Raw genomic sequence first — 10,161 nt, forward strand, 5'->3', positions numbered from 1 at the left:
ATGTAGGCACTGCAAGAGTGCACGTGGAGGACAGAGGCTGATATGGGAAACCTTCCTCGGCTCCTCCTACTCTTTTAAGACAGTTTCATCAATCCTAGAGCTCATTGATACAGCTAGTCTTGACAGGCAGCTTCCTCCAGGCATCCCACCTGCCTTTCCAGACCTGCTGCAGTGCTAGGGGTCTGAACTCTGGTCCTCTGACATGTGCGTCAAGCATTCTAACCACTGGGCCATCTTCCCAGATGGTCTAGTTAGGGTCTCTGTTGCTTCAACAAAACACTAACCAAAAGCACCTTGGCAGGAGTGCCATTATTTCATCTCAAAACTCCCAATTCACAGCCCATCGCGGAGGGAAGTCGAGGCAGGAACTGAAGCAGGAGTTGATGGCTTGCTTGCCGTGGACTGCTCATCATGCTTCCTTATGCACTCCAATACTACACTGCACATCATGCCCAAAGTAATAGAGCCCCGCCCCCACATCAATCAATCCAGAAAATGCCCCCGTAGACTTGCCTACGGTCTGATCTGATAAAAGCAGTTCCTCAAGTAAGCGATCTCTCTTAGTGACTCCCATTTGTGGCAAGTTGACGAAACTAAGCAGAACACCAGCTCAATATTTTTTAAAATTTCTGGAGACTGGATCTCACTATGTAGCCCAGGCTGTCCTTGGGCAGGTGAGCCTCTTGCTTGACCATGAATGCTGGGGCCCATGCTCAGTTTTATCAATCCTTTTACATATGAAAACACTTATATCATTAGCTACCCATACTGAAATCATAAGCATTGCCCTGGATTCTTCTCTCTGATGATAACAGCAGGGATCACCTAGTGTGTATGATAGAGTGGGCTGATGCTCTGATACTGTGCCCTGGCAGTCCTTTGCCAACTCCCTTTCCCCTCATTCTGCACATCTGTCCATCACTTCCTTGCTTTTCCTGATGTTTCAGAACGTATCTTTATTTCTCTAAAAGCATGCTGCGTGGCTTTGTCCGGAGTCTTGTGGAACCAGCGTTTTCAGCCCATGGTTTGCATGCATGGTGTATCTATCTTCCATTTTCCCCTGAAGTGTGGGATTCTGTAGTCTGTACACCTTATTCATCATGCCTCCTCCTACCGAGCGCGTGCTTTGCTTCTTGTTTGGGACTATCTTAAATACAGCACCTGTGGAGATTCTTGGACACATTTCCCGGGCTACAGGTGCAAGCTTCCCCCGGGCATGAAGATAGCAATGTGACCACTAGGTGAAAGGATTTACAAATTTTCAACACATCTGCATCATTTCAGGTTTTTCAGGGTTTGAGCCAACTTTAACCATCAGTGTGCAAGGGTTTCTGCTACATATGTTCCTCGCTATAGGAGGTATAAAAATCTCATTGTACCTCTTTTTGGTTCTACCTTGAATTTTATTGATTGCTGGTAGGGGTGATCATCTTTTCAGACATTTTTGGTCATTTCTGGAGTCTGTTTGTTTCTTTGTGTAGTGCCTAGCCCAAATTTCTATTGGGTTGTTTGCCTTTTTTCTAGCCACTTTTAAAAGGAACTTATTTATTTGCAGTGAGACATCTTACATGATAGAGAATGTTTGTGACTGCCACACTTGCAGTTTTGAATGATGAGTATATTAAGTATACAGCAAGCAAAAGTAAAAGAATAAAAGACAGAGAGAATCAGTAGACAGAGAGCAAAACTCCATCAAAATAGGCGTTTACAACACTGAGCAAAGAAAATTTAAATCCTGAAATATGGTGTAGCTCTTTGTCAGAGCAATGTTTGATTTCTGTATTCACGTGCACACTCAGATTCATCTTACTAGGATAAACGGAAGTGAAGAAATCTATGGGAGGTAGTTTTAAATACTTGGGTTTCAAGATAACTAATACAGGCTTTTTTTTCTATATTCGTTTTTAGTAGGGAAGAGTTAATGGTGTAGATAATCATGAAGAAAAATAGTATTCTTAATTGTTCAAAAATTATCACAACTATTCAATGTGTAAATAAATAGGCATATGTGACATCTACATATATTTTCATTCACATAGCACTATAATACACTATGAATTTTTTATCTAAGGAAATTTAGATCTACGTCACTTTTAATGAATAAGTAGTACTCTACAAAACAAATGAACTAAAATTTACCTTAACAGCACCTTTATTGCCCTGTACGTTTGAGTCATTTGTTATTTTTACTGTCACACTCTTCGATGGGTAAACATCTCTAGATGTGGTTTTGCTACCTCTGTTTTATAATTTGCAAAAATTCCACAGTCTTTGGAATCTTCCAGACCATTTAGTTGCCTGAAAGACAGAAAAAAAAAGAAAAAAAGAAAAAAAAGATAGGTCAAAAATTTTGACACAGCCACCTCCACCCTGATGATCGATAAATTCAAGTATTCCCAAAGCTGTAGAGTGCCAAATACTATTTAGCCAGGTGCGGACAGATAAAGAACTCTCTAGAATCCTTTGGGACGGCTACATAGCAGTCTTCTCCCACAAGGAAAACAAAACAAAGACACGGCAAAAATTCAAAGAAAACTATGCAAGACTATTAACCTGCTATTTTTTTTGTTTCAACATGCCACAGTGATTATTATGTCCTTTGCAAATGATGACTCAAGCAACTCTACTCAGATAACACTTATTTCTCCTCTCCAAAGATGATGACTTACATGTCTTCCACTTGGCTTTCTCTAAAGCTCAGTCTCTGGAGGCAGGAAAACAATTAAACAGGAGGCTGGTTTCTGGCAGGACAGCGTGGCCTCTTCTGGTCACCGCTAAGTGCACTCTCTTTTCTCCTTGTCCACAGTGCATAACTCTTGGAGGGGAAAAAAAACTAAGATAATTATTCTTCTTAATCTTGTATAGTTTAATTTGGAAGCATTCCTAGCTCAACATGGCAAAATAATTCAGGGCAAGTGAAAAGTGTGATGTTGACCTTGACCCAGCTTCAAGTAACTACTCAAGCCTGTCTGTGACTGAAGACAGTGCATGCCAGTGGGGGCCAACTAAGGAAGGAAGGCTTCTTCACCTCTAACTCCATTGTGTGGGCCAGGGATGGATGGTTAGATTGGTCAGGGGGTTGGGATCAAAGAGTGGGCTGGTATCCTAAAAAGAACACTAAATGGGAGTATAATGTCTTTGGTTTGTGGACTAAGATCCATCAGTTCTGACTGTCAATTTGGAGCCCATTTTCCCACAAAAACAACAGGGTCTCAACAGCCTGGACTTTGGAGTCAAGCAAAGGAAAAAGACAGAACATTTCCCCAAATCCAAGCAGCCTGGAGACTCAAACTGTGTCGACACAAAAATACAGCTCTCACCTCAATGGGAATGAGTTTATTCTGGGGGTTGGAGAAATGGATCAGTGAGTAAAGTTCCTGCTGTGTGCAAGCATAAGGACCTGAGTTCATATCCCCAGAACCCACAATAAAAAAAAGGCACATAATAAAAGCATCCCTAATCCCAGTGCTCCTACAGAGAGGTGGAGGCAGAGACAAGAGAATCCCTGGGAACTCATGAGCCATCCAGGCTTGCATGCAAAGAAGGAAACAGCAAAGAGACCCAACATCCAAGGTTGTCTGGCCTGCCCTCTGTCCACATGCACCATGACATGAGTGTGCTTACACCCATATGCAGCAATGTGCCAACTGTTTCCATGACTAAAGCTGTAGGTACTCAAAACAAAGATGACATGAAGCTGGAGAGATGGCTCCGGTTAAGAGCATGCTCCTGCAAAGACCCTGAGTTTTGCTTTCAGAGCCCACATCAGACTCATGACTACCTCCAGCTCCAGGGGACCCAATCTTGGCTTCTGCAGGCACTCACACACATACATACACACATACTTAAAAATACCAAGAAACTTTTGTAAACATGACGGCCACAAGGAAGAATGCTTAGGGTAGTAGACATTCTTTCATATTTGTCATTGTGGCTTCATCAATGACAAAGAACATAACTGGTTTCACCAGCCCTTTAGTTAATGCTTTTTATGTCTACATTTTTAGGTAGAGGAACAACAGGCGAATCTGAAATACTCCTGTAAAAAAACTTTTTCAGCCCAGAGAGAAAAACGAGCTTCGAGACAGAGGGAATGACAGGGTAATAGAAAGCAATGAAAGTTAGAAGCAGTCCAGAGCAGCCATGCCAGGCACGTGGAGATCAGCCGTATGCACTGGGTGTTTTCTGTCTAAAAGGCCTTATTGTAAATCTAATATTCACTGTTCTTATTGCAGAACTCCAGAGTCCTGTCTATATTATTTCTGCAATCCTCTTAAAAGACACAAACACGCTCATCTGCTTTTTGAGGTAATATTTTATGGACTCTTTTTACACACTACATGTGTATTTAGCAGGTTATTTACACACACACACACAGCCTGCTATGCAGCCTTGAATTGTAAATTCTAATGAATAATGTGTGCAGCAGTAACTTTCTGTTATAACGGCTCAGAACTTTTATGTTACTACAATGGAAAATAAATAAATTAGCCTGAGAATTTCTTATATTCATGTAAAAGAATCCCTACAAATCTGAGACCTATGTTTGTCCTTAAAAGGGCATCAGGCAAGTTCCATATTCCTGCCCCAATTTTTTATACTGACATAACACAAAAATGCAAGCAATTTGGGTAGCTTTATAAACTAACTGGCAAAAGCAATCTAAAGATAAGATGGCTTCATAGAATTAAAAGGTTCTTGGCACAACACAGCACTTTTCAGTTATAGCCATTACTTTTAGAACATTGATTTTCCTGTTATAGGAGATATATATATGTATATATTTCTTAGAGAGAATTTTAACAAGAGTGATAATAAAAAAAGAAACATCGGACTCTTTTTGGACTCAAGAGACCAAAGGAGACTCAGCTGAAGGAGTCTGTTTCTTAGGAGGCAGGGAATGCCTGTACCGCACACAGGGAGCCGGCTGGGCCCACAACATTGATGTCAACATGAGGCCAGCAGGCCTGTCTCAGTACCCACACACGGTCAGCAAACATCACCCCATCCCTATCTCTTTCTCTCAAAATAAATAAATAAATAAATTTATGCAGTTGCAACTTTGGTTTAGGAGTTTTTTATTTTGCTTTGAGATGGAGACTTGCTCTGTTGTCCAGGCTGCCTTCAAACTCATGCGCTTTAAGCACTCAAATCATCCTCCTGCCTCAGTCTAATGGGACCAGAGGTTCCAGACCTGTTCTGCTAAACAATCCAAACGTCACATTCTTTTGACCTGGTTCGGAACGCTAGCAGGTTGACCTCCAATTATGTCTAAGGCTGTTTAGCCTTCATCTTGTAACGTGGTGCTGCTCTGTAGACTAGGAGAGGGGTTCTAAGGGGACCAAGGGAAGAAAGCAGTAGAAGCTGCAAAATGCGGTAGATGATCTGTAAGCAGATACGCCAAACGCAGAAGCATGAGGCCCAAGAGCTGTAAATGATTCATAGCCCTTCCCTCTCACCTGTTAGCCTAGGAACGTCACATCAGATAAAGCTGAAGAGTTCAAGTCTACTCTCCTCAGGTTCCCCTTATCTGATGGAACTGCCCTTGCTTTTCTCTTTCTGCTCTCTGTGGTCTCCGCCTTCTGCAGCGCCTGGACCTTCTCCACCGGCCAGACTGCCGCTGCTGTCAGGAGAGAGCTCACCTGAAAACGGGGAGCTGTCAATTGAGTGTCCCCGTTTTCACAAATGAAAGCACTCAGCTGACAGATACCAAAACTGAACTCAACACCCACCCCCAAAAAACGACAGTTTCCTGAGTTATACAGCATGTCTTGAAATTTACCTATCTTCCATTAGATTTTCACCTAGTGTGAAAAAAAAAAATGAGTTCCTAAAGGCCAGGAAAGGGTATGTTAATATCATAGCTATCAGACTTGGATAAAATGTATGTAAAAGCACAGAAATTCAAGGATAAACATGTAAAGAAAACCTTGATTTCCTCAGCTCGTTGGTAAGCAATGTCACTTTACTTTGAGAAGAGGGATGAATGCCCTCTAGTGTTTGTTGGAAAAGATGTTTTAAGAACAGAAGGATAAACTGTCTATTCAAATAAGAGTTCAAAACTACTGAAAAAGTACACACTGCCCGATGGGATGGGTCTCACCATAATCCCAGTGAGTGAGAAGCTGAGGCAGGAAGATCATGAGAGCCAGCCTGGGCTATGAGTTGTAGGCTGGTGTAGGCTATGAAGTCAGACTGTCTCAAAAACAACCAAACAAATACATAACTCATAAATAGTGACCTCTGAATAAGGAAAATGTTTTACATATTACAGTAAGCCAAAAAAACAAAACAAAAACAAAAAAACAAGACAGCTTGTCTTGCTTAAATAATAGATGTCACGGTATTTAATATACAAGGTGGTAAAGAGCAGAGCTGCCCCTGAGATGTTTTTGGATATATATAGTACAGACACTTTGCCTCCTCTCCAGCTGACGCCACTCTAAGGCATTCACCAGGCTCATTCTCAAAGGAGCAATCTGCAGTTTGCCTCAGAAGCCACCCCTGTGTACACCTACAAAGAGCTTCTGTCTCTACAGTCCAGACTCCATCTCCACGGGTAATCTACTGTCCCTGCGGAGTGAGTGCCCATGTTGGTAATGGCCGTGGTGGAAAAAAGAAAACAGGAAACAAATGTGATTTACCTGGGCAGATACCAAACTGCACTACTCCAGTGTGTGCCGCCTCCTCTTGCTGTACGCGCCATTCTCAGAAGTCATGCCAAGAGTAAGAAACACCCGCCCCTCAGGGCGTGGTAACCACCGACCAGTTGGCCTTCTGTGGCGTCTTCCGAGAGGGGTGAAACAGGCACGTGGAGGTGTTACCCTCACCAAAGTCCTTCATCCTGGAAATGAGGAAAGTAACCATCAGGGCAAAAGGAGCACAGGCAAGCCAGGACTGAGTCAGGCAGGTGGCACGTGTTACCAGTATTTGTGGAAGATATTTCACAATCTGAGGACCACGGGATGGGCACAGAACACAACCTCGGTCAGGGTTTAGCCCAGGAATGTAAAGAAAAGGGAGGAGCAAGGGCATTCCTTGGATGGCCTGAGCCTACTGCCTGGTCAGTGCCCCGCCCCCAGGCGCATTCCTGAGAGCCCCAGATCATTCCTCTTTTCCTGCTTAGATTAAGCAGGGTACCATACCAGCTACTAGATAACCATGTCAGATGTTTCACAGTTGCCTAAGACGGAAAGAACAGTTCAGTGCTCTCATTTGTGTTCCAATTACAAATGAATAATTCATGCAGAATACAATAGCATTAAGATTATAGCCTTAAAACATAATTTGTAGAGATAAATTATTAACGGGGGTTTTTTAACTATGAAGGAACACCACAAATTTTCATTAGAGAAAAATATTATTCATTGCTGTGTACAGACAAAGAGGTCTCTTTATTCTTAGCTTCAGTGGTGAGGCAGTAGGAGATGACCTCCTTAACCATTGCTTTCCTGTTCCCACAGGCCTTTCACTCAGGTTAACTAACTCAGGCCTAGTCCATCTTAACCTTTCAAATGGTAACTACGTGACCTAACTTTTATTATTAAAAAACCCATCTATCTTAGAGGATAGAAGGAAAGCAAAGTCAATATTTCTATCTAAATAGTTGATTCAGAATATTTCAAAGAAATCTCTTGAGTCAGCCATGGTGGCTCACACCTGTAAGCCTCAGGCTGTGGAAGGACAGATAGGAGGTAAGCCAATCTCAGCTTGAGGAGGTGGGCGGGGTGGGCGGGAAAAATTTCTCTCAGCACACACTGGAAAAAAAAAAAAAAGATCCTGACAAAAGATTAAAATTCCTATTTGTTTTCTTTAGCAGATAATTTCATAAAAATAAAATTAGTAACAATAAAGCCTTAGTAGACAACTGTGCTTTAGTTTAAATGTTCTCACGTGTTCCGTTTTGTTTTCTTATGCCTTAAACTGAGATGGGGTAGAGATTCGTGCCTCTGTTAGACACAGAAACAAGCTAAAGGAGGGCACGTGATTCACTCAGGTCTGAGCTCACTCGCTGTGCAGCAAAGCCGAGACTCTGCCCGAACTCTCTGCCCCTCGACCTGAAGCCTTCGTACCCTAGGGTCCTGGCGCCACGTGAGTGTCAGGAGAAAAGCAGAGAGCACGGTGTCAAGTGAGACTCCTCTGCAGTTTCCAAAAGCGTTAACTTTACGGTGGCCTTTCCATCAGGACCATAAACCCTCTGCCCCTCCGCAAAGAGTAACGGTCCACAGGGCGCGCTGCGTGTTTACAGAGATGACACCCGCGGCTCTTCCTCAGGGGAGTGTGCTTCCAGAAGGGGCTTGGCAGCGACTCCGGGTTCTTACTGTCCGAAAGCCATCGTGGTCGCGGTGAGCAGTGAGGTGGGAGGCTAAGTCAGAAGTCCTACCTGTAGCCTTGAGCGTCTCAGCCCACTGGTATCCCAGGACACCTGCCCATCAGCGCCAGGCGCGGGGAACAAGGCGGTCCAAACACTAGAATCTAAGTCTCTCCTGTGACTTTTAGAGGAGATCTCGCGTTAGTCTGGGGTCCTACAGAAGCAGACACCTAAGCAGAATTGAACCTGCAGGGATCCCCGAAAGAGAAAAGTCTGCGTGAAAAGAAGGAGCTGAAAGGCCGGGACAGCCGTCCTAAGTGGCCAATCGGAGTTCACCTGTCACCAACAAGGGTGTGGGCTGTCTCTGCCCGCCTATGATCGGTGCTTGGGGACAGAACCTGAGGGAGGCGTGGCCTAACCAGGTGATTTTCCCCCAACAGAGAGTGCTGGGAAGATGTTGGAGAGAAGTTTCCAGAACCTTCCACCAATGAAAGCAAAGGTCCTCCTCCTCACCAAAAACAAAAAAACATATAATTTGTAAAATGAACAAATTCCGTATGATTCGGAAATGCATCAACAGCTCTGATACAGGCGGTGTACAGGAATCCAAATCAGCGAATACAAATTGGGCACTACTTCTGTGAACCACAAGGTGGCGCTCTTCTGCTTTTTTTAAAACAGGAAAAAAATTTTTTTTTCTTAATTTAACACAGGGTGAGGCTGATTGTTTGAAAGCTGTTAAATGGCCTTTTAAAATCACTTGAATAGTTTCACATGGTATTTACAAGCTGTTGTAAACCTGGTTTTCTCTTAGTCGCTACAGACTTATCAAATTGCAATGTCATCTTTTTTTTAAAGCCACCAAGGGATTAAACACATAATTTAATCACTAAAATAAAGTCGTAGATGATACTGATTCTCAAAATAATTTTTTTAGGTTGGCATAAAGAGTGATGGGTTTCATCATGGCATTTTCAAACACGTATGCCATAGTCCTTTGAGCTCACCTTTGCCCCTCCCCCACTCTCTGAGCCCGGGTCCTCTGCCTTCTACTTGGCTCCACTTAATAATATTACTGTATATCTACTTCCGCTTTTCAACAAAGAGATGAATAACCCATTTATCGTTCATTCAATAACCACTGAAAACACTGTCCCAAATCTTTCACTTGCTCCATAATTATTCTCAGTTCTCCAAACGCATCCTGTAGAGGAAGCCTATTGCTTTAAAGGATGTGTGTGTGTGCGTGAGAGAGTGGGGGGATGTAAAAACGGGGGGGGGGAGGCTGCACACACGCATTCTCCCCACCCCCCACGGCACTGTTTTGTGGACTGGGCCGTGACCCTGAACTCAGGTCTTGATGCTTTTGAGGGAAGCACTTTTTTGATTGAATTGTCTCCCCAGCCAAAACGCAATATTTTTAACAACCTCTCTGTGCCCATCCCCCAAAGAAGGCAGCACACAACATTAACACTGTTTACGCTGCAGACCAGAACCTGGACCAGGAGATGGTGACGGCCAAGGGTGTGATTTGTTGTGTCTGTGTTTTGAGGTGCTTTCACTGTCATCCCAGAGAAATTGTTTCAAAAAGAATGTTGTAATTTAAAAAATGCCAAAACCTAATAATAAAATCAGCGGTAAGGATGGCGTTAGGAGCCCAGATTTTACTTTCAGTTGCTATGTAGCAAATGCCCGTGTCACGAGCTTCAGTGTGAGATGTCCGAGCACGTGTGCGCCCTCATTTACTTCCCATCGCCGTGACAGAGTGCTGGCCACAAGCACCTGGCGGAGAAAGGCTCTCTCGGGGAGCAAGAGGACCGACCCAACAGTTGACCCCGTCCAGGAGATGG

General features: G+C 43.4%; 1 long non-coding RNA gene across 1 annotated transcript; it reads right to left on the bottom strand.

Moving 5' to 3' along the window:
• Window positions 1-2,159: 2,159 nt before the first annotated feature.
• On the bottom strand, window positions 2,160-6,836 carry LOC132652208 (uncharacterized). Its single transcript, XR_009589687.1, has 3 exons — window positions 6,645-6,836; window positions 2,670-2,815; window positions 2,160-2,298 (listed from the first exon to the last, which is right to left on the bottom strand). It is a non-coding gene; the product is annotated as an uncharacterized LOC132652208 (long non-coding RNA).
• Between the last annotated feature and the right edge of the window lie 3,325 nt (window positions 6,837-10,161).

The sequence above is a fragment of the Meriones unguiculatus genome, chromosome 2, assembly GCF_030254825.1.
Source record: "Meriones unguiculatus strain TT.TT164.6M chromosome 2, Bangor_MerUng_6.1, whole genome shotgun sequence".
NCBI lineage: Eukaryota > Metazoa > Chordata > Mammalia > Rodentia > Muridae > Meriones > Meriones unguiculatus.